This window comes from Rhinoderma darwinii, chromosome 2 (genome assembly GCF_050947455.1).
Source record: "Rhinoderma darwinii isolate aRhiDar2 chromosome 2, aRhiDar2.hap1, whole genome shotgun sequence".
NCBI lineage: Eukaryota > Metazoa > Chordata > Amphibia > Anura > Rhinodermatidae > Rhinoderma > Rhinoderma darwinii.
This window is the reverse complement of record NC_134688.1, coordinates 381,864,590-381,885,298: the sequence shown is the minus strand read 5'-3', so window position 1 is coordinate 381,885,298 and position 20,709 is coordinate 381,864,590.

Sequence of the window (20,709 nt, the reverse complement as noted above, 5' to 3'; positions counted from 1 at the left end):
GGGAGCAGTTATGGGGGCATTATACTGTATGGGGTAGCTACAAGGCATTATATTGTATTGGGAAGCTTTGGGGATATTATACTGCATGGGGCAGCTATGGGGCATTATACAGTATGGGGCAGCTTTAGGGCATTATACAGTATGGGGGTAGGTATGGGGTGCATTATACTGTATGGGGCAGCTATTGTGGCATTATACTATATGGGGAAGCTATAGGGGCATTTTACTGTATGGCGCAGCTATGTGAGCATTATACTATATGGTGGAATTTGTGTGGGCATTATACTTTATGGGGCATCTGGGTAGGCATTATACTGTATGGGGGCAGCAATGGGGCATTATACTGTTTGGGGGCATCTAGGTAGACATTATACTGTATGGGAGCATCTGTATTAGCATTATGCTATATAGGGCACCTATGGGGCATTATACTGTATGGGCAGTTGTGGGGGCATTATGCTGTATGGGTGCAGCTATGGGGCATTATACTGTATGTGGGGATTTGTGTGGGCATTATACTGTATAGGGGCATCTGTGTGGGCATTATACTGTATGGGGGCATCTGTGTTGGCTTTATACTGTATGGGGGCATCTACGGGTGCATTATAATGTATGGGGCACCTATGTGGGTATTATACTGTGTGGGGGCAGCTATTTGGCATTATACTGTGTGGGAGGTACTATGGGGCATTATACTTTGTGGGGGGTCCTATGGGGGCATTATACTATGAGTTCATAATACTGTGTGGGCTGAACCGGGTGTGTATGGGCAAGGATTGGGCAGGATTAGAGGTGTGGATTAAAACAAAAAAAGTTGTCCCTATTTGCGATTCTTGAAAGTTGGGAGATATGGAAGTACAAATCTTCTCCTACTTTGGCTTATCTTGAAATCAATGTAATTTGCACCATCGGTTGTCCCTCTTTATGATTCTTGAAAGTTGGAAGGTATGAATATGCTACTCTTACATAGGAAAGCAGACCTGTCACTATAATATGCTGCTCTTACATAGGAGAGGGGACCTGTTCCAGCAATATGCTGCTCTTACATGGGAGAAAAGACCTATCCCTGTTATACGCTGCTCTTACATAGGAGAGCGGCCATGTCCCTTTAATATTGCTGCTCTTACACAGGGAAGCATATTTATAAGACAGACCCTCTTTAAAATAGAATTTTGTATCATTTTCTAGTTGACACTGCCAAGGTTGCTTTTTTTTTTTTACTTTTATAGCATATGGAGCTACTTGTTTGGAAATAAATGTTTCCAAATTTTTGTCCCAAGATTAAATCTTATCCCCTAACAGGATAGGTGATAACCAGGGGCGTAACTAGGAAAGACTGGGCCCCATAGCAAACTTTTGACTGGGGTCCCCCCTCCCCTGGGTGTCACACAACCCCCCCTTGTAGATAGTACCTTTTTTATAGCCCCCCCTGTAGATAACGCCATACAGCACCCTCCCTGTAGATAACGCCATACAGCCCCCCCCCTGTAGACTGTATGGCGTTATCTACAGGGGGGATTGTATGGCGTTATCTACAGAGGGGGACTGTATGGCGTTATCTACAGGGGGGACTGTGTGGCGTTATCTACAGGGGGGACTGTGTGACTGTAAAGGATCTGCCAGGCACAGCTTCGGGGTTAACTCCCATAGGTAATCAGTCTACACCTGAATCTACGTCTCTGAGACTGACTCCATCTTCCACCACTCAGGATGGCAGGCTTAGGAGTGGGAGAGCCTATCGCAGCCTGGCCAGACGGAGCTAGCTCCCGCCCTCTGTCTATTTATACCTGCCTTTCCTGTTCCTCCCTTGCTTGTGATTCTTTCCGTGTGGTTTCCTGGCCCAGCTACAGCTCCTAACTATTTGATCCTGCTCCATACTGACCCTGGCTTACTGACTACTCTCCTGCTCTGCGTTTGGTACCTCGTGCTCTCCTGGTTTGACTTGGCTCGTTCACCACTCTGTTGCTCACGGTGTTGCCGTGGCAACTGCCCCTTTCCCTTTGCTTTGTATTCCCTTGTATGTTTGTCTCGTGCACTTACTGAGCGTAGGGACCGCCGCCCAGTTGTACCCCGTCGCCTAGGGCGGGTCGTTGCAAGTAGGCAGGGACAGAGTGGCTAGATTAGGGCTCACTTGTTCGTTTCCCTACCCCCGTCGTTACAGTGGCGTTATCTACAGGGGGGACTCTATGGCGTTATCTACAAAGGGGGACTGTGTGGCGTTATCTACAGGGGGGACTGTATGGCGTTATCTACAAAGGGGGACTGTATGGCGTTATCTACAGGGGGGACAGTGTGGCATTATCTACAGGGGGACTGTGTGGCGTTATCTACAGTGGGGACTGTGTGGCGTTATCTACAGGGGGGACTGTATGGCGTTATCTACAGGGGGGGCTGTGTGGCGTTATCTACAGGGGGGGGGCTGTGTGGCGTTATCTACAGGGGAGACTGTATGGCATTATCTAAAGGGGGCAGGGCCGCCATCAGGGGGGTATTAGGGGTACTAGTGTATGGGGCCCGGCCAAACTTAATTGAAAGGGGGGCCCGGCAACTGCCGCGACTTGCCTTTGGTCGAAAAAAACAGGCCCCTGCAATGGGGCCTGTTCTTTTCACCAAAACAATGTCGTGAGCTGCGGGCCCCCCTCTCATCACCGCCGCGAAACACCGCTTGCGCGCGCGCGCGCGAACGACCACAAGCGCGCACCCGCATGACCGCAAGCATGCGCCCACGCGCGAATGACCAGGCGCGCCGCCGAGAGGGAGGCGGTGCGCCCGCAACACAAGTCTGATCTACGGGGAAGGACAGCAGCGGCGCACAGTTTACTTACCTGGTGGCCCGCCTCCGACTCCGCCTCCTCGTCCTCCTCCGCCTCCTCGTCCGACTCCGCCTCCTCATTCGCCTCCGCCTCCTCCTCCAGAGCGTAGCTGCGTAAGGAGAGGGGGAGGAGTCTAGTTTTTGCGCGCCGGCAGGAGTTACACGATCCCCGCCATTTTCTGGAGCCTGGAGTTGAAGGACTGGACGTCTGGACCGAAGACATCGCCTGACGAGGACTGGAGTGGGAGCAGCTCTTCTGACACGGTGAGTAAAGTGTCTCAAAGTGCTGTTTATGTATGGCCCTGTTCACACAGAGTATTTTGCAGGCCGAAAAAATCTGCCTCAAAATTCCTTAAAGAATTTTGAGGCAGATTTTGACCTGCCCACACTATCTTGCCGCGTTTTTTGCTGCGTTTTTTGCCCGCTGCGATTGAGGACAGCAGACAAAAAACGCAGGGAAAAATGCATTTTCTGCCTCCCATTGATTTCGATGGGAGGTCAGAGGCAGAACCGCGGCAAGAAAGGACGTGCTGCTTTTTCTTTTTTCCGCTACTGGCTCCCATTGATTTCAGATTAAATCAATGGGAGGCGGTTTTGGAAGTTTTTTGGTGCTGATTCTGACGCAGTGTCCGAGTCAATATCAAGGCCCAAAAACTCTGTGAACTGGGCCTTATTGTTAGGGCTTATTCAGACGAACGTGTAATACGTCCGTGCAACGCGCATGATTTTCACGCGCCTCGCACGGACCTATGTTACTCTGCGGGGCCGTGCAGACTGTCAGTGATTTTCACGCAGCGTGTGTCCGCTCCGTAAAACTCACGACATGTCCGATATTTGTGCATTGTTCGCGCATCACGCACCCATTGAACTCAGTGTGTGCGTGAAAATCACGCCCAGCACTTCCGCAGCAGTATAAACTATGAATGAAAACAGAAAAGCACCACGTGCTACAAACATGCAAACAGAGTGTCATAATGATGGCGGCTGCGCGAAAATCACGCAGCCACGCATCATACGCTACTGCCACACGGAGCTGTTATGGACCTTTTGCATGTGCAAAACGCCACGTTTTTGCGCACGCAAAAAGCACATGCTCGTGTGAATCCGGCCTTAGGGTAGGAACACGCTAGGCATGAACACTGCGGATTTTATGCAACACATTTTATTGTGGAAAATCCGCAGCGTATTAGTCGCAGCAGAGTGGATGAGATTTGAACAAATCTCATCCACACGCTGCAAAAATAATGGACCTGCAGTGTGGCTTTTTAAGCCGCAGCATGTCAATTTATTCTGTGGAATCGCCGCTCCTCTGTTGCGGAAATGCTGCGGTTCTGCCGCAAAAATCGCAAATGAGAAAAAAAAAGGTACTTTTTTACATTTATAAAAAAGTTTAGACTTACCCCGGCCGTAGTCCTGGTGACGCGACCCTCTATTCTTAGCGCAGGCCCGCCTCCTGTCATGACGTTTCATACCATGTGACTGCTGCAGTGGTCACATGGTCTACAGCGTCATCCCAGGAGGCGGGGCTAAGTTCAGAAGAGAGAGATGCGTCACCAGGACTACGGCCGGGGCAAGTCTAAACTTTTTTTTCCCTGCAGGATTCCCGCAGCGGACACGCCTCACGAAACCTGCACCACTATTTGGTGCGGTTTTGCTGGCAGAATTCCCTGCGGCTACCGGGGCGGATAAGCTGTGTAGTTTTACTCAGCATATCCGCCTAGTGTGTCCCTTATGATGTCGCTCCTGGAGCTTTTGCCGGTCTCTAAATAGGCAATTGGTCCAGTAGAATTTTGAATTATTTTTTTTTGTGAACCAGCTTAAAAAAATACAAAACTTTTGTGTTAGGGCCTGTTCACATTACCGTTCGCTTCCGCTCCGGGGTTCCGTCTGAGGTTTCTATCGGGTGAACCCCGCAACGGAAAGTGAAAGTGACAGCACAGCTTCCGTTTCAGTCACCATTGATCTCAATGGTGACGGAAACATCGCTAATGGTTTCCGTTCGTCACCGTTCCGGCAGGTTTTCGAACAGAATCAATAGCGCAGTCGACTGCGCTAATGCTGACGGAAACGGAAGCTGTGCTGTCACTTTCACTTTCCGTTGCGGGGTTCACCCGACAGAAACCTCAGACGGAACTCCGGAGCGGAAGCGAACGGTGATGTGAACAGGCCCTAACACAAACGTTTTGTATTTTTTTAAGCTGGTTCACAAAAAAAAATAATTACAAATTCTACTGGACCAACTGCCTATTTAGAGACCGGCAGCAGCTCCAGGAGCGACATCATAAGGGACCCACTAGGCGGATATGCTGAGTAAAACTACACAGCTTATCCGCACCAGTAGCCGCAGGGAATTCCGACAGCAAAACCGCACCAAATAGTGGCGCAGGTTTCGTAAGGCATGTCCGCTGCGGGAATCCTGCAGGGAAAAAAAAGTTTAGACTTGCCCCGGCCGTAGTCCTGGTGACGCATCTCTCTCTTCTGAACGTAGCCCCGCCTCCTGGGATGACGCTGTAGATCATGTGACCGCTGCAGCAGTCACATGGGATGAAACGTCATGACAGGAGGCCGGTCTGCGCTAAGAATAGAGGATCGCGTCACCAGGACTATGGTCGGGGCAAGTCTAAACTTTTTTATAAATTTAAAAAAGTGCCTTTTTTTTTTTCTCGTGTGATTTTTGCGGCAGAACCGCAGCATTTCCGCAACAGAGGAGCAGTGATCCCACAGCATAAATTGACATGCTGCGGCTTAAAAAGCCACACTGCAGGTCCATTATTTTTGCAGCGTGTGGATGAGATTTGTTTAAATCTCACCCGCTCTGCTGCGACTGTTATACGCTGCGGATTTTCCACAATAAAATGTGTTGCATAAAATCCGCAGTGTTCATGCCTAGTATGTTCCAACCCTAAGGCCGGATTTACATGAGCGTGTGCTTTTTGCGTGCGCAAAAACGTGGCGTTTTGCTCATGCAAAAGGTCCATAACAGCTCTGTGTGTCAGCAGCGTATGATGCGTGGCTGCGTGATTTTCGCGCAGCCGCCATCATTATGACACTCTGTTTGTATGTTTGTAGCACGTGGTGCTTTTCTGTTTTCATTCATAGTTTATACTGCTGCGGAAGTGCTGGGCGTGATTTTCACGCACCCATTGACTTCAATGGGTGCGTGATGCGCGAACAATGCACAAATATAGGACATGTTGTGAGTTTTACGCAGCGGACACACGCTGTGTGAAAATCACGGACAGTGTGCACGGCCCCATAGAGTAACATAGGTCCGTGCGAGGGGCGTGAAAATCACGCACGTTGCACGGATGTATTACACGTTCGTCTGAATAAGCCCTAACAATAAGGCCCAGTTCACAGAGTTTTTGGGCCTTGATATTGACTCGAATCAGCACCAAACAACTTCCAAAACCGCCTCCCATTGATTTAATCTGAAATCAATGGGAGTAAGTCGCGGAAAAAAGAAAAAGCAGCACGTCCTTTCTTGCCGCGGTTCCGCCTCTGACCTCCCATCGAAATCAATGGGAGGCAGAAAATGCATTTTTCCCTGCGTTTTTTGTCTGCTGTCCTCAATCGCCGCGGGCAAAAAACGCGGCAAGATAGTGTGGGCAGGTCAAAATCTGCCTCAAAATTCGGTGCGCGGTTCCAGGCGGTCGCGGGTGCGCATGCGCGGGAGTTTGCGGGTGCGCGCGATCGGTCGCACGGGCGGCAGTGTTTGACGACCCACATGCTACACAGGGCCGCCATCAGGGGGGGTATTATGGGTACTGATGTGAGAGGCCCGGCCAAACCTAATTGAAAGGGGGGCCCGCAGCTCACGACATTCTTTTGGTGAAAAAAACAAGCCCCATTGCAGGGGCCTGTTTTTTTTTTCTACCAAAGGCAAGTCGCGGCAGTTGCCGGGCCCCCCTTTCAATTAGGTTTGGCCGGGCCTCTCACATCAGTACCCATAATACCCCCCCTGATGGCGGCCCTGGGTACCATGATATAGTGCTGGACGGAGTACCGTTAACAGGCGGTGCCACGGTAGGGGGGCCCAGAAAATTTAGCTGTAGGGGGCCCTGAAATTCCTGATGGCGGCCCTGACAGGGGGACTGTATGGCGTTATCTACAGGGGGACTGTATGGCGTTATCTACAGAGGGGGCTGTATGGCGCTAACGCCATACAGCCCCCATTGTAGAGAAAGCCATACAGCCCCCCCTGTAGGGAACGCCATACAGCCCCCCTGTAGGGAATGCCATACAGCCGCCCCCTGTAGGGAACGCCATACAGCGCCCCCCCTGTAGGGAACGCCATACTGCGCCCCCTGTAGTGAACGCCATACAGCGCCCCCCCTGCAGGGACCGCCATACAGCACCCCCCCTGCAGGGAACGCCATACAGCGCCCCCCTCTGCAGGGAACGCCATACAGCGCCCCCCTGCAGGGAACGCCATACAGCCCCCCCTGCAGGGAACACCATACAGCCCCCCCCTGTAGGGAACGCCATGCAGACCCCCCCCCCCAAAAAAAAATGCGACCTATAGTGTGTCCTACAAATAACATGCATCCCCTATCCTCAGGATAGGGGATAGATGTGTGATCGCTGGCAGCGATAGGGAGAACGGGGGACTGAAAGTCCCCTGAAGTTCTCCATGACTAACCTCTGACTTCCGGCATCTGTGTCGGCAGCTCAATAAAAATGAAAGGAGCGCTGGTCACGCATGCGCACAAGCGCGACCGGCGCTCCATTCATTTCTACGGAGCTGCCGACACAGACCCCGGAAGTCCGAGGTTTGTGATGGAGAACTTCAGGGGACTTTGAGTCCCCCGTTCTCCCTATCGCTGCCAGCGATCACACATGTATCCCCTGTCCTGTGGATATCCTGTGGAGAGGGGATACATGTCTTTTGTTTAATGGCAGAGCGTGGAGATACCTCCCTGCTCTGCCGTAGTGTTCAGTGGCGTCCCGCTGTAGCAGCCATAGCGGCTGCTAGCGGAGCCTCCGGCCATGGTGGGGGCCCGTGCCGGCGGGCGACACGGGCCCCCTCATGCCGCGGGCCCCGTAGCAGTCGCTACGGCTGCTACGGCGGTAGTTACGCCACTGGTGATAACATACAGATCGGTGGGGGTCCGACCGCTGGGACCCCCTCTGATCACGAGAACAGGGGTCCCGCAGAATGGAACGGAAAGTCACACATGAGCACTGCCACTTCATTCACTGTCTATGGGAATGTCGGAGACAGCCGAGCACTGTACTTAGCTATCTCAGGCAGTCCCATAGACAGTGAATGGAGCGGCAGCACGCATTCAATTCAACTCAATGGCAGCTGAGTTGAATTGGCGAACATGATTCATGGGAACCCAGTTCTCCTGATAGATGGCGGACTCAACTATCAAGTATGTATGGCATATCTTGACGATATACCTCAAATGTCTAAGATAGAAACAACCCTGTCAGTGCTGTCAGTTATGTAACATTCCCTAAGTACTGTATCTCATGCAATTTATTTTAAACACTAGTTTTGCTGTTTTATTATTTTGTTTAGGAACCCTATAACTATAATGTAACTAAATAACGCCACCCCATGAACATATATGTTGCCCCATAATGTTATTCTTCTGGTTGTTAAATATAAGAATTGTCCTCTGAAGCACTTGGAAAGTAGCAGTCACTAGCCTGAAGGTCTCCTTAGTGTTACTAGTGAAAGTGGTGGCCTGTTCATTACACAACTGCAGCACAAGAGGTACAAAAGACAACATATGATTCCTAAATAAATGTTTCAAAATGTTTTCATTGACATAAATAAAACTTTTCTGATAACAAGAATCCTCTAGCGCAAAAAGCCCTAAAGTATTTTACACTGAAATTGGCTCAGATAGAAAATCGTGTTCCCTGCAAGCAGACAATGCAAGCTGTCAAACCCCGCAATGTTCAGTGCGAGCAGTGTTGTAATAATAATCCAGACACAGCTGTCAGGCTGTCCTATGTGGAATCCTTTACAAAAACAGACAAACTGTAATCAAATAATTACGAAAGAAAAAAAGTACCTTTCTTCATTCTCCTCCAGTATCATATGTTCCAGACCAAGTGATGGCCTAGAAAGCACTGTTTAATATGTCTAGAAAATCTGGAAAAATAAATGTTTTAGGAATTTTTAAGCCCACATGTACACTGTTGAATTCAGCACCGTACAAGTTCTGAGTTGTACGGAGCTGTAATATCGCACCCATAGAAGCATATGGGGCCATAAAGTACCTTTGTGTGCCCCTCGATTTCATACATGCTAGATTTTTTAGCACTGCTTCAAGGGTACAATACCTCCATAATATGGTGCTGTACAGATGCATCAAGTGGCGGCACACAGAGTACCTGCAGCTCCGTAGTACGGTGACCACTAATTATTTGGACTTGCCCGCAATGTGCTGCTCTGGTTGGCTGTTCACTGTGTTACACATGATGGTTGGCTGGGTCGTCCAGCTAATCACATGTGACCTAGATCTGCACTATCTGCAGCATTGTAAGTTGAGTGCGGTATCAAGTTACAATGGCACTGTAAAGGATCTGCCAGGCACAGCTTCGGGGTTAACTCCCATAATTAATCAGTCAGCACCTGAATCTACATCCCTGAGACTGACTCCTGCTTCCACCACTCAGGCTGGCAGGCTTAGGAGTGGGAGAGCCTATCGCAACCTGGCCAGACTCAGCTAGCTCCCGCCCTCGGTCTATTTAAGCCTGCCCTTCCTGTCCCTCGGTGCTTGTGATTCTTTTCGTGTGGTTTCCTGGCCCAGCTACAGCTCCTTCTATTTTGATCCTGCTCCATACAGACCCTGGCTTACTGACTACTCTTCTGCTCTTCGTTTGGTACCTCGCACACTCCTGGCTTGACTAGGCTCGTTCACCACTCTGGTTGCTCACGGTGTTCCCGTGGGCAACTGCCCCTTTCCCTTGCTAGTATTCCCTTGTATGTTTGTCGTGTTTGTCGTGCACTTACTGAGCGCAGGGACCGCCGCCCAGTTGTACCCCGTCGCCTAGGGCGGGTCGTTGCAAGTAGGCAGGGACAGAGTGGCGGGTAGACTAGGGCTCACTTGTCCGTTTCCCTACCCCCCGTCATTACAGGCACTAGGAAAGGTTATTGTAAGTTAAAGAGGACATATCATCTGCCCAAAAAACTACAGCTGGCATCTTAAGGGGGTTTTACACAGGACGATTACCGTGCAGACGAGCGTTAATATAATGCTCGTTGCCGATAATTGCCTTGTGTGAACAGGGGAACGATCATCAGATGAATGAGCAAATGCTCAATCAACTGCTGGTCATATTGTTTAAAAAAAGTTAAAGATAATCATTGTCGGCAGCACATCTCCCTGTGTGAACAGGGAGTCGCGCTGCCGACATTATAATATTGGATGGGGACGAGCGATCAGAGTAAAGACCGCTCGTCCCCATCCATAGCTCCGTGTGCAAGGAGCAAGCGAACGCCGATCAACGATGTCTCGTTGATCGGTGCTCGCTGCACCGGCCACTTATCGGCCGGTGTAAAAGGGCCTTTAGTTAGATTGCAGGCGCCTCACAGATTCTGCGGCTTTTTCTTTTTTTCTTTTACCCCCACCGTTCGTGAGATATTGGGGCCGTTAGTTCTAGTGTCCGATATGTAAATGAGGCCTTGAACTGTCAAGGGGGCGGTTAACCCTTACCAAATGACCGATGTTATCCGCAGACTTGACAGTCAAAGGCCTTATTTGCATATCGGTACCAAAAGTAACGGCACCGATATCTCAGCAACGGTGGGGGCTAGAAGAAAGGATAAAAAGCGGCAGAATCTGTGAGGCGCTTGCAATCCAACTGAGATGTCAGCTGCAGTTTTTTGGGCAGGTGACAGGTTCTCATACATTTTATAACCAGGTCATATTAACTCGAGGGACCAGTATTTCTAATTGCATATAACATTGTGTTGTGGAAAAAAAAAATCAGAACCTATAAAACAATGGTGAGAAACGGCAGAACAATTGCTATTATCATGCAATCAAACATCAGACAGTCAATTAATTATCCTTCATGTATTTAGCAACTACAATTATACCATACAATTTTTTAAATTACATTCTGCTTTATGTTCCTTATAAAATGTGCAATTGACAAATGATAACATAGTTTTTAACCCCTTCGCGCTCAGGTCAGTAATAGTACGTCCTGCTAAGTAGAACGTTCGCGCTCAGGTCAGTACTATTACTGACCTGAGTAAACACGGCGCCATCTTTCCCCGGCGCGTGTCTGAGCTGTGATACCTGCTGTTTCCGACAGCAGGCTATCACAGCTTAGTGTGCAGGGACCGATCGCGGTGGTCCCCGCCGATTAACCCCTTAGAAGCCGCGTTCAATAGCGATCGCGGCTTCTTAGGGGTTAAGCTGCCATCGCCGGCCTGCTACACGATAGCGGGCCGTGATGGCTACTATGGCAACCAGAATCCTAACAATGGACTCTGGCTACGCCATCGACGGAAGCCTAGTGGGTCCCGACAAAATCAGGACCCACTATGCTTGCTGTCAGCGAACAGCTGACAGCTCTAATACACTGCACTACGCATGTAGTGCAGTGTATTAGAATAGCGATCAGAGCCTCCTGCCCTCATGTCCCCTAGTGGGACAAAGTAAAAAAAGTGTAAAAAAGTAAAAAAAAGTTGTGTAAAAATAAGAAAATAAAAGATTTAAAAGTAATAAAAGTAAAAGTCCCCCTTTTTCCCTTATCAGTCATTTATTATTAATAAAAATATATAAATAAACAAATAAACTATACATAATTGGTATCGCCGCGTCCGTAACGACCTGAACTACAAAACGATGTCGTTATTTATCCCGCGCGGTGAACGCCGTAAGAGAAAATAATAATAAACCGTACCACAATCACAATTGTTTGGTCACTTCACCTCCCAAAAAATGGAATAAAAAGAGATCAAAAAGTCGCATGTACCGAAAAATGGTACTGATCGAAACTACAGTTCGTTACGCAAAAAATAAGTCCTCGCACGGCTTTCCTGATGGAAAAATAAAACAGTTATGGCTCTTAGAATAAGGGAACACAAAAAGTAAATTATACTTTACAAAATGTATTTTATTGTGCAAACGCCATAAGACATAAAATAAAACTATAAACATCTGGTATCGCCGTAATCGTATCGCCCCGCAGAATAAAGTGAATATGTCATTTATAGCGCACGGTGAACGCTGTAAAAAAAATTGAATAAAAAACAATAGTAAAATTGCTGTTTTTTTAGTCACCACGCCACCTAAAAATAGAATAAAAACTGATCAAAAAGCCGCATGCACCCCAAGAAAACTACAATGGATTCCTCAAGGGGTCTAGTTTCCAAAAAGGGGTCACTTTTGGGGGGTTTCCACTGTTTTAGCACCACAAGACCTCCTCAAACCGGATATGGTGCCTAATAAATTAAATTAAATTAATTAAATGTCACCTCTACTTTGCTCTAAATTCCTGTGAAACGCCTAAAGGGTTAATAAACTTTTTAAATGCTGTTGTGAATACTTTGAGGGGTCTAGTTTCTGAAATGGGGTGTTTGATAAGGGTGTCTAATATATGGGCCCCTCAAAGCAACTTCAGAACTGAGCTGGAAACTAAAAAATAAAATAAAAATGAGGCAATACTTCGCTTCTTACATTATACTGATAATGAGCCGTGCCCACCCCGAGATGACCCCAGTTTTGACCGTTTGTATAAACGGAGACCCCTATTAGACCGTTTCAGTGCCCGGTTTTCCCAGCATTCACCCCCGAGAAGTGTATTGAAAGGGAGGCTTCAATTCCGCCAGTACCTGCCGGGTAAGAGGGCAAGGTATGGCGTGAAGATGTATAAGCTGTGCGAGAGTGCATCCGGGTATACCTACAAATTTAGGATATATGAAGGGAAGGACACCAGTTCTCAGCCCCCAGAATGCCCCCCCTTACTGGGAGTTAATACAAAAATTGTGTGGGATTTGGTGCACCCACTGCTGGACCAGGGTTACCACCTCTACCTGGATAATTTTTATACCAGCGTCCCACTCTTCAACTGCCTCGCTTCCAGAAGTCCTGCGGCATGCGGCACTGCTAGAAGAAACCTGAGAGGCCTCCCTACGACTCTGCTTGGGCAAACACTCAGAAGGGGTGAGAGCAGGGCAAAATCTAGCAGCAACATATTGTGTGTCAAGTACAAGACCAGGGAGATGCCACACCAGTACCCATGTACCTGTACGAGGTACCAGTACAGGGACCCCCAAACTAGACTGCATCCTGGACTACAATAGGTACATGGGAGGGGTGGACTTGTCAGATCAAGTCCTGAAGCCTTACAGTACTTCTGGAAGCGGGGCCACAGGCATCGTACCAGGGCAACACTTTTTAGGAGAAGTTCCCCAAACTGGCAAGAAGGGAAAAAGTCAAAAGAGGTGCAGAGTCTGCTATAAGAGGGGGATAAGGAAGGACACAATATATCAATGTGACGCGTGTCCCGAAAAACCAGAGCTCTGTATGAAAGAGTGTTTTCAAATTTATCATCCATCCCTTTATTTTTAATTTACCCCAGTTTTACTCGCTCTGATCCACTTCGCACAGCTTACCCCTCCTCATCTTTCCCCTCTGAGCCCTGCTGTGTGCCCAGGCAGCTGATAACAGCCACATGTAGGGTATTGCCGTACCCGGGAGAGCCAACATTACAGTTTATGGGGTGTAGGTCTCCGGTGGCACATGCTGGGCACAATATATCGGACACTGACATGGCATATATATAGAAAATTGCAAATCTCACTCTGCACCAACTGCTGCACATTATCTTTTACACAATACCTGTGGGGTCAAAATGCTCACTACACCTCTAGATGAATTCCTTAAGGGGTGTCGTTTTTAAAACGGGGTCACTTCTCGGGGGTTTCAACTGTACTGATACCTCAGGGGCTTCTGCACACACGACTTAGCACCAGAAAATTCCCAGTAGGCCACATGGTGGTCCTTTCCTTCTGAGCCCTCCCATGGGCCCAAACGGCAGTTTATCACCACAAATAGGGTATTGCCACACTCAGGACAAATTGGGCAACAAAATGCGGTATTTTATTCCTTGTGAAAATAAGAAATTTTGAGCCAAAACTACCTCTTATTGGAAAAAATAAATTTTTTTTTAATTCACAGCCCAATTCAAATAAATTCTGTGAAAAAACTGTGGGGTCTAAATGGTCACAACACCCATAAATAAATTCTTTGAGGGGTGTAGTTTCCAAAATGGGGTGACTTCCATTGCTTTGATACCTTTGGGGCTCTGCAAATGCGACATGGCACCCGAAAACCAATCCAGCAAAATCTGGGCTCCAAAGAACACATAGCGCTCCTTTCCTTCTGAGGCCTCCCATGGGCCCAAACGGCAGTTTATCACCACAAATGGGGTATTGCCGCACTCAGGACAAATTGGGCAACAAATTGGGGTATTTTATTCCTTGTGAAAATAAGAAATTTTGAGCCAAAACTACCTCTTATTGGAAAAAAATTCATTTTTTTGAATTCACAGCCCAATTCAAATAAATTCTGTGAAAAAACTGTGGAGTCTAAATGGTCACAACACCCATAAATGAATTCCTTGAGGGGTGTAGTTTCCAAAATGGGGTCACTTCTGGTGGGTTTCCATTGCTTTGATACCTTTGGGGCTCTGCAAATGCGACATGGCACCCGAAAACCAATCCAGCAAAATCTGTGCTCCAAAGAACACATAGCGCTCCTTTCCTTCTAATACCTCCCATGGGCCCAAACGGCAGTTTATGGCCACAAATAGGGTATTGCCGCACTCAGGACAAATTTGGCAACAAAATGGGGTATTTTATTCGTTGTGAAAATAAGACATTTTGAGCCAAAACTACATCTTATTGGAAAAAAGTTTTTCTTTTTAAATTCACAGCCCAATTCAAATAAGTTCTGTGAAAAAACTGTGGGGTCTAAATGGTCACAACACCCATAAATAAATTCCTTGAGGGGTTTTGTTTCCAAAATGGGGTCACTTTTGGTGGGTTTCCATTGCTTTGATACCTCTGAGGCTCTGCAAATGCGACATGGCACCCGAAAACCAATCCAGTAAAATCTGGACTCCAACAAACACATAGCGCTCCTTTCCTTCTGAGGCCTCCCATGGGCCCAAACAGCAGTTTATCACCACAAATGGGGTATTGCCGCACTCAGGACAAATTGGGCAACAAAATGGGGCATTTTGTTCCCTGTGAAAATAAGAAATTCTGATCAAAAATGACATCTTATTGGAAAAATTGTCATTCTTTTAATTTCACAGCCCAATTCAAATACGCGCTGTGAAAAAACTACGGGGTCAAAATGGTAACAATAACCATAAATTAATTCCTTGAGGGGTGTAGTTTCCAAAATGGGGTCAGTTTTGGGGGATTCCTACTGTTTTGGCACCTCAACACCTCTCCAAACCTGGCATGCTGCCTAAAATATATGCTAATAAAAAAGCACCACCAAAATGCACTAGGTGCTTCTTTGCTTCTGGGGCTTGTGTTTTATTCCACGAGCACACTAGAGCCACATGTGGGACATTTCTAAAAACTGAAGAATCTGGACAATACATATTTAGTAGTGTTTCTCTGGTAAAACCTTCTTTGTTACAGAAAAAAAATAGAATAAAATTGAAATTCAGAAATAAAAACGAAATTTGCAAATTTCACCTCCACTTTGCTTTAATTCCTGTGAAATGCCTGAAGGGTTAAAAAACTTTCTAAATGCTGTTTTGAATACTTTGAGGGGTCTAGTTTTTAAAATGGGGTGCTTTATGGGGGTTTCTAATACATAGGCCCCTCAAAGCCACTTCAGAACTGAACAGGTACCTTAAAAAAAAGGCTTTTGAAATTTTCTTAAAAATATGAGAAATTGCTGTTTATGTTCTAAGCCTTGTAACGTCCAAGAAAAATAAAATAATGTTCTAAAAACGATGCCAATCTAAAGTAGACATATGGGAAATGTGAACTAGTGACTATTGTGGGTGGTATAACCGTCTGTTTTTCAAGCAGATGCATTTAAATTCTGAAAAATGCTATTTTTTCTAAATTTTCTCTAAATTTTGCAATTTTTCTCAAATAAAGACTGAATATATCGACCAAATTTTACCACTAACATGAAGGCCAAAGTGTCACGAGAAAACAATCTCGGAATCGCTTGGATAGGTTTAAGCATTCCGACGTTATTACCACATAAAGTGAAATATGTCAGATTTGAAAAATGGGCTCTGAGCCTTAAGGCCCAAACTAGGCTGCGTCCTTAAGGGGTTAAGGTTGAAAAAAAGACATGTCTATCTAGTTCAAATTGTTCTCCTGCAATGTTGATCCAGAGGAAGACAAAAAAAAAACATGCTTATTTTAGTAAAAAATGTGTTCCCGACTCCAAATTCCTTATTTATTAGAATACATCCTGGATCAATGATTAATCTCCAATTACATAATTCCCATAACTGTAATAATATTACTTTCAAGAAAGGCATTCAGGCCCATTGAAAACTCATTTAATGAATTAACCTTGACCACTTGCTCTAGAAGAGAGTTTTATAGTCCCAATACTCTTACAGTAAAGAATCCTCTTCTATGTTGGGGTAGAATTTCTCTTTCCTCTAAACATAGTAGATTTGTAGAACTTGTTATACTTAGTCATTACATGCTAAATACAAACACAGAGCAATGCACACATTCCAACCTCACTGGGAGTTCCATTCGTAACCTAAGGTTTTCCTACAAGTAGTGCTTTTATCTGTAATTGATATATACAACCCTGTAAAGTGACTGGTGTCAGCAGACTGTACACAGAAGTAGGAGGCATATAGTCAATTATCACATTAAAGGGCCACTACGATGTAAACAGATTATAGCGTTCGTTGACACATACTACAATAGATAACAGGATGACGGGAAAGAGAGCACATAATTATAGTATCCAGCAACAGATAATAAGAAGGTAGATGACAGGTATCAGCCAGGAAATAGCATACACTATTTCCATAGTCAAACTGTGCCCCATATTAAGTGTATTAATGCTGGCAGAGCAACTGCTGTTACTAGCGGTAACAAGTTGAAATTAATTAAATTTTTTAACTGTCGTACTTGTTAGATGCATGATGCAGATTTGAATATGCTAAAAAATACATGCAGAAGTGAACGTCAGCAGTGATGTAGTGTACAGACACTCATGCTATATGTCATGGTAATATGGCAATTTGCATACTGGCATCTACGCCACAGACCCATGTGGGTTGGCCTACGTCTTGAAATGGCATCTTCGGTGTCTCGTCTAGGGTATTGTGCCTCGCCCTCTGTTATAAAGCAGTTTTTCCCATCCAGGGTTCCTTGGAATTCCGAGATTTCAGCCTGATCAGTGCTTGGCAAAACAGTCATCACTTCTCAGCTGGAATATAGTATTAGGCATCAATTATACAATGATTTACCCACTCCACACAAAGCTTTTTTGAGGTAGGAATAGAAATAGGGGTTCAAATGGAGTGGAAAAAAATTTCCACTTGAGGGTTGGGAATTACTGTTAGGGTATGTTCACACGCTTAACCAGAAACATCTGAAAATACGGAGCTGTTTTCGAGGGAGCTCCGTTTTTCGCTGCGTTTTTGCAGCGTTTTTTACAGCCGTTTTTGGAGCTGTTTTCAATAGTCTATGAAAAACGGCACCAAAAACGTCCCAAGAAGTGTCCTGCACTTCTTTTGACGAGCCGTCATTTTACGCGCCGTATTTTGACAGCGACGCGTAAAATAAAGGCTCGTGGGAACAGGACATCGTAATTCCCATTGCAAGCAATGGGCAGATGTTTGAAGGCGTAATGGAGCCAGTTTTTCATGAGTAATTCGAGGCGTAAAACGCCTGAATTACGTCTGAAAATAGGTTGTGTGAACATACCCTTACTCCAGAAAACGGCTGAATTTTCTCAGTATATATTTATCAATAATTAGAGAATCCTCTTCTTCTTACACTTCCAGACTTCCTGCGGAGCATGCAAGGTATCAGTGCATATGTGCTTATAGATAAACAAGCAGGACTGCAGTGTAAAGTATAAGGGACAAATCAGGAAGTGAGCAACAGCGATTTGTGAGGGTATGTCCACACGGCTTATTTTCGGCCGTTTTTCGGGCCGTAAATAGCCGAAAAGTCGGAAGCAAAACGCCTTCAAACATCTGCCCATTGATTTCAATGAGAAAACGGAGTTCTGTTCCGACAGGGGGAGTATTTTTACGCAGTCGTTTTGAAAAACGGCTGAATAAAAAAAAACACCCGCAAAAAAGAAGTGCATGTCACTACTTGAGCCATTTTTGGAGCAGTTTTTCATTGACTCTATAGAAAAACAGCTCCAAAAACGGCCATAAAAGCGCTGCGAAAATCTCGAGTTGCTTGAAAAACGGCTGCAAATCAGGAGCAGTTTTCCCTTGTAAACAGCTCCGTATTTTCAGACTTTTTTCTTAAGGCTATATGTTCACACGCTTAACAAAAAACGTCTGAAAAGCGTCCGAAAAACATCTGAAATACGGCCGAAAATAAGCCGTGTGAACATACCCTCATAGAGCACGTTGAGCACTGCACCTTTGCTGGAGTCAGTGGTCATAGTTATACTCTAATGTAGCAGAGTTAAAGCATCCAAGAGAAGTAAAACTGATAAAAAAAAAAAATCGCAGCTAAGTACAACCTAAATAAGTTTGTTACACCACAACATCGTTCCTTTTTATTGGGACCCTACATTGTCAGTTTATTTATTTGATGCCAGCAGACGCTATAAACGTGCGCATTTTATTCTGCAATTTGTTTAGGTGTTTTGCAAAGGAATTTAATGCATTTGGGGCCTACTAATATTTTAATCAATCAAAGACTTGTACCCACCCCTGGTTTTGCCTTACGGTCAGTTGACACGATACGTAAATAGTGCAGATTTTCCGCAACGGAATTCATTGTGTAAAATCTGCAGCAAATACAGTAGCAGCAAAGTGGATGATATAAAAAAATCTCTTCCACACGCTGCGTAAATACTGAGCAGAAAAAAACGCTTAGAAATTGACCTTCGGTGCAGTTTTATTCCGCAGTACGTCAACTGTATTAGCATAAACGCTGTTTATTTGTTGCGGGTTTTCCCCATTTAATTAAATGGGATGGTAAAACCTGCAACAAATAGTAGCTGTTGCAGGTTTTTATGGCGGATTCGCAGCGATTCTGCCGCAAAAAACACAAGTCAGAAAAAAAAAAATCTTATACTTACCCAGAGGTATGTCGTTTCATCTCATGTGACTGCTGCAGCCAATCACAGGCTGTAGCGGTGGTCATATGCAGGGGCGTAGCTAGGGGGGGGGCAGGCGGGGCACTTGCCCCGGGCGCAGTTCAGAGGGGGGCGCCAGCGCCCCCTCCTCCTGCACTATAATTGTACCTGTGTCGCAAGGACACAGGTACAATTAGAAGCAATGAATGACCGGGCACGTTCCGTGCCCGGCCATTCAGCGCCTCTCCACGAATGAAGCGACTGGTACCTTTTGTACCAGTGACGCTTCCGTCGATGAAAGGCGCTGACTGACTGGCAGGGAAAGTCATCCTGCCCAGCCAATCAGCGCCTTTCATAGACGCCGCGTTCAACCCCCTGGAGACCTGCGCAGAAGAGAGCAGGTCTCCATGGCTGCCGGACGGCGTGGGAGCGGGAATAAGGTGAGTTTGAAATGTTTTTTGTTTTTTTTTTTAAATTGTAATAGAAGTGTGCGGCTGTATCTGCGGGGGGGGGGGGCGACGACTTTGTCTACCTACGGGGGGTGTCTATCTACAGGCCTGGGCTATATACAGGGGGACTATATCTGCTGGGCTATATACAGGGGGGCTATATCTACAGGGGAGCTATATACAGGGGGACTATATCTACAGGGGAGCTATATACTGGAGTGGGCTGTCTATAGAGCACCATATACAGGGGTGGGCTATATACAGGGGGACTATATCTACAGGGGGGGCTATATACTGGAGTGGGCTGTCTATAGAGCACCATATACAGGGGTGGACTATATAGTATATAGCCCCCTGTAGATATAGCCCACCCCTGTATATGGTGCTCCATAGATAGCCCACCCCAGTATATAGCCCCCCTGTAGATATAGTCGCCCTGTATATAGCCCACCCCTGTATATAGCCCCCCTATGTATAGCCCACCACTGTAGATATAGCCCCCCTTTGTATAGCCCACCCCTGTATATAGCCCGCCTCTGTAGGTATAGCCCACCCCTGTATATAGCCCCCCTGTGTATATCCCAGCCCTGTGTATAGCCCACCCCTGTATATAGTATCCCACAAATAGCTCCCCCTATAGTGCTCCACAGAAAGCCCACCCCTGTATATAGCCCCCTTGTACATATAGTCCACCCCTGTATATAGTGCTCCACAGATAGCCCACCCTTGTGTATAGTATATACAGGGGTGGGCTATCTGTGGAGCACTATATACAGGGGTGGACTATCTAGTGGAGCATTATATACAGGGGTGGACTATATGTACAAGGGGGGGCTATATACAGGGGTGGGCTATCTGTGAAACACTATATACAGGGGTGGACTATATGTGGAGCACTATATACAGAGGTGGGCTATATCTACAGGGGGGCTACATACATGGTTGGGCTATCTGTAGAGCTCTATATACAGGGGTGGGCTATATCTACAGGGGGCTATATACAGCGGTGGGCTATCTGTAGAGCACTATAGGGGGAGTTATTTGTGGGACGCTATATACAGGGGTGGTCTATATGGGGGCACTATCTACAGGGGGCTCTATGGCAGGCACTATCTACAGGGGGCTCTATGGCAGGCACTATCTACAGGGGGCACAGTGTGTGTGTGTGTGGGACACGGTGTATGGTGCTATT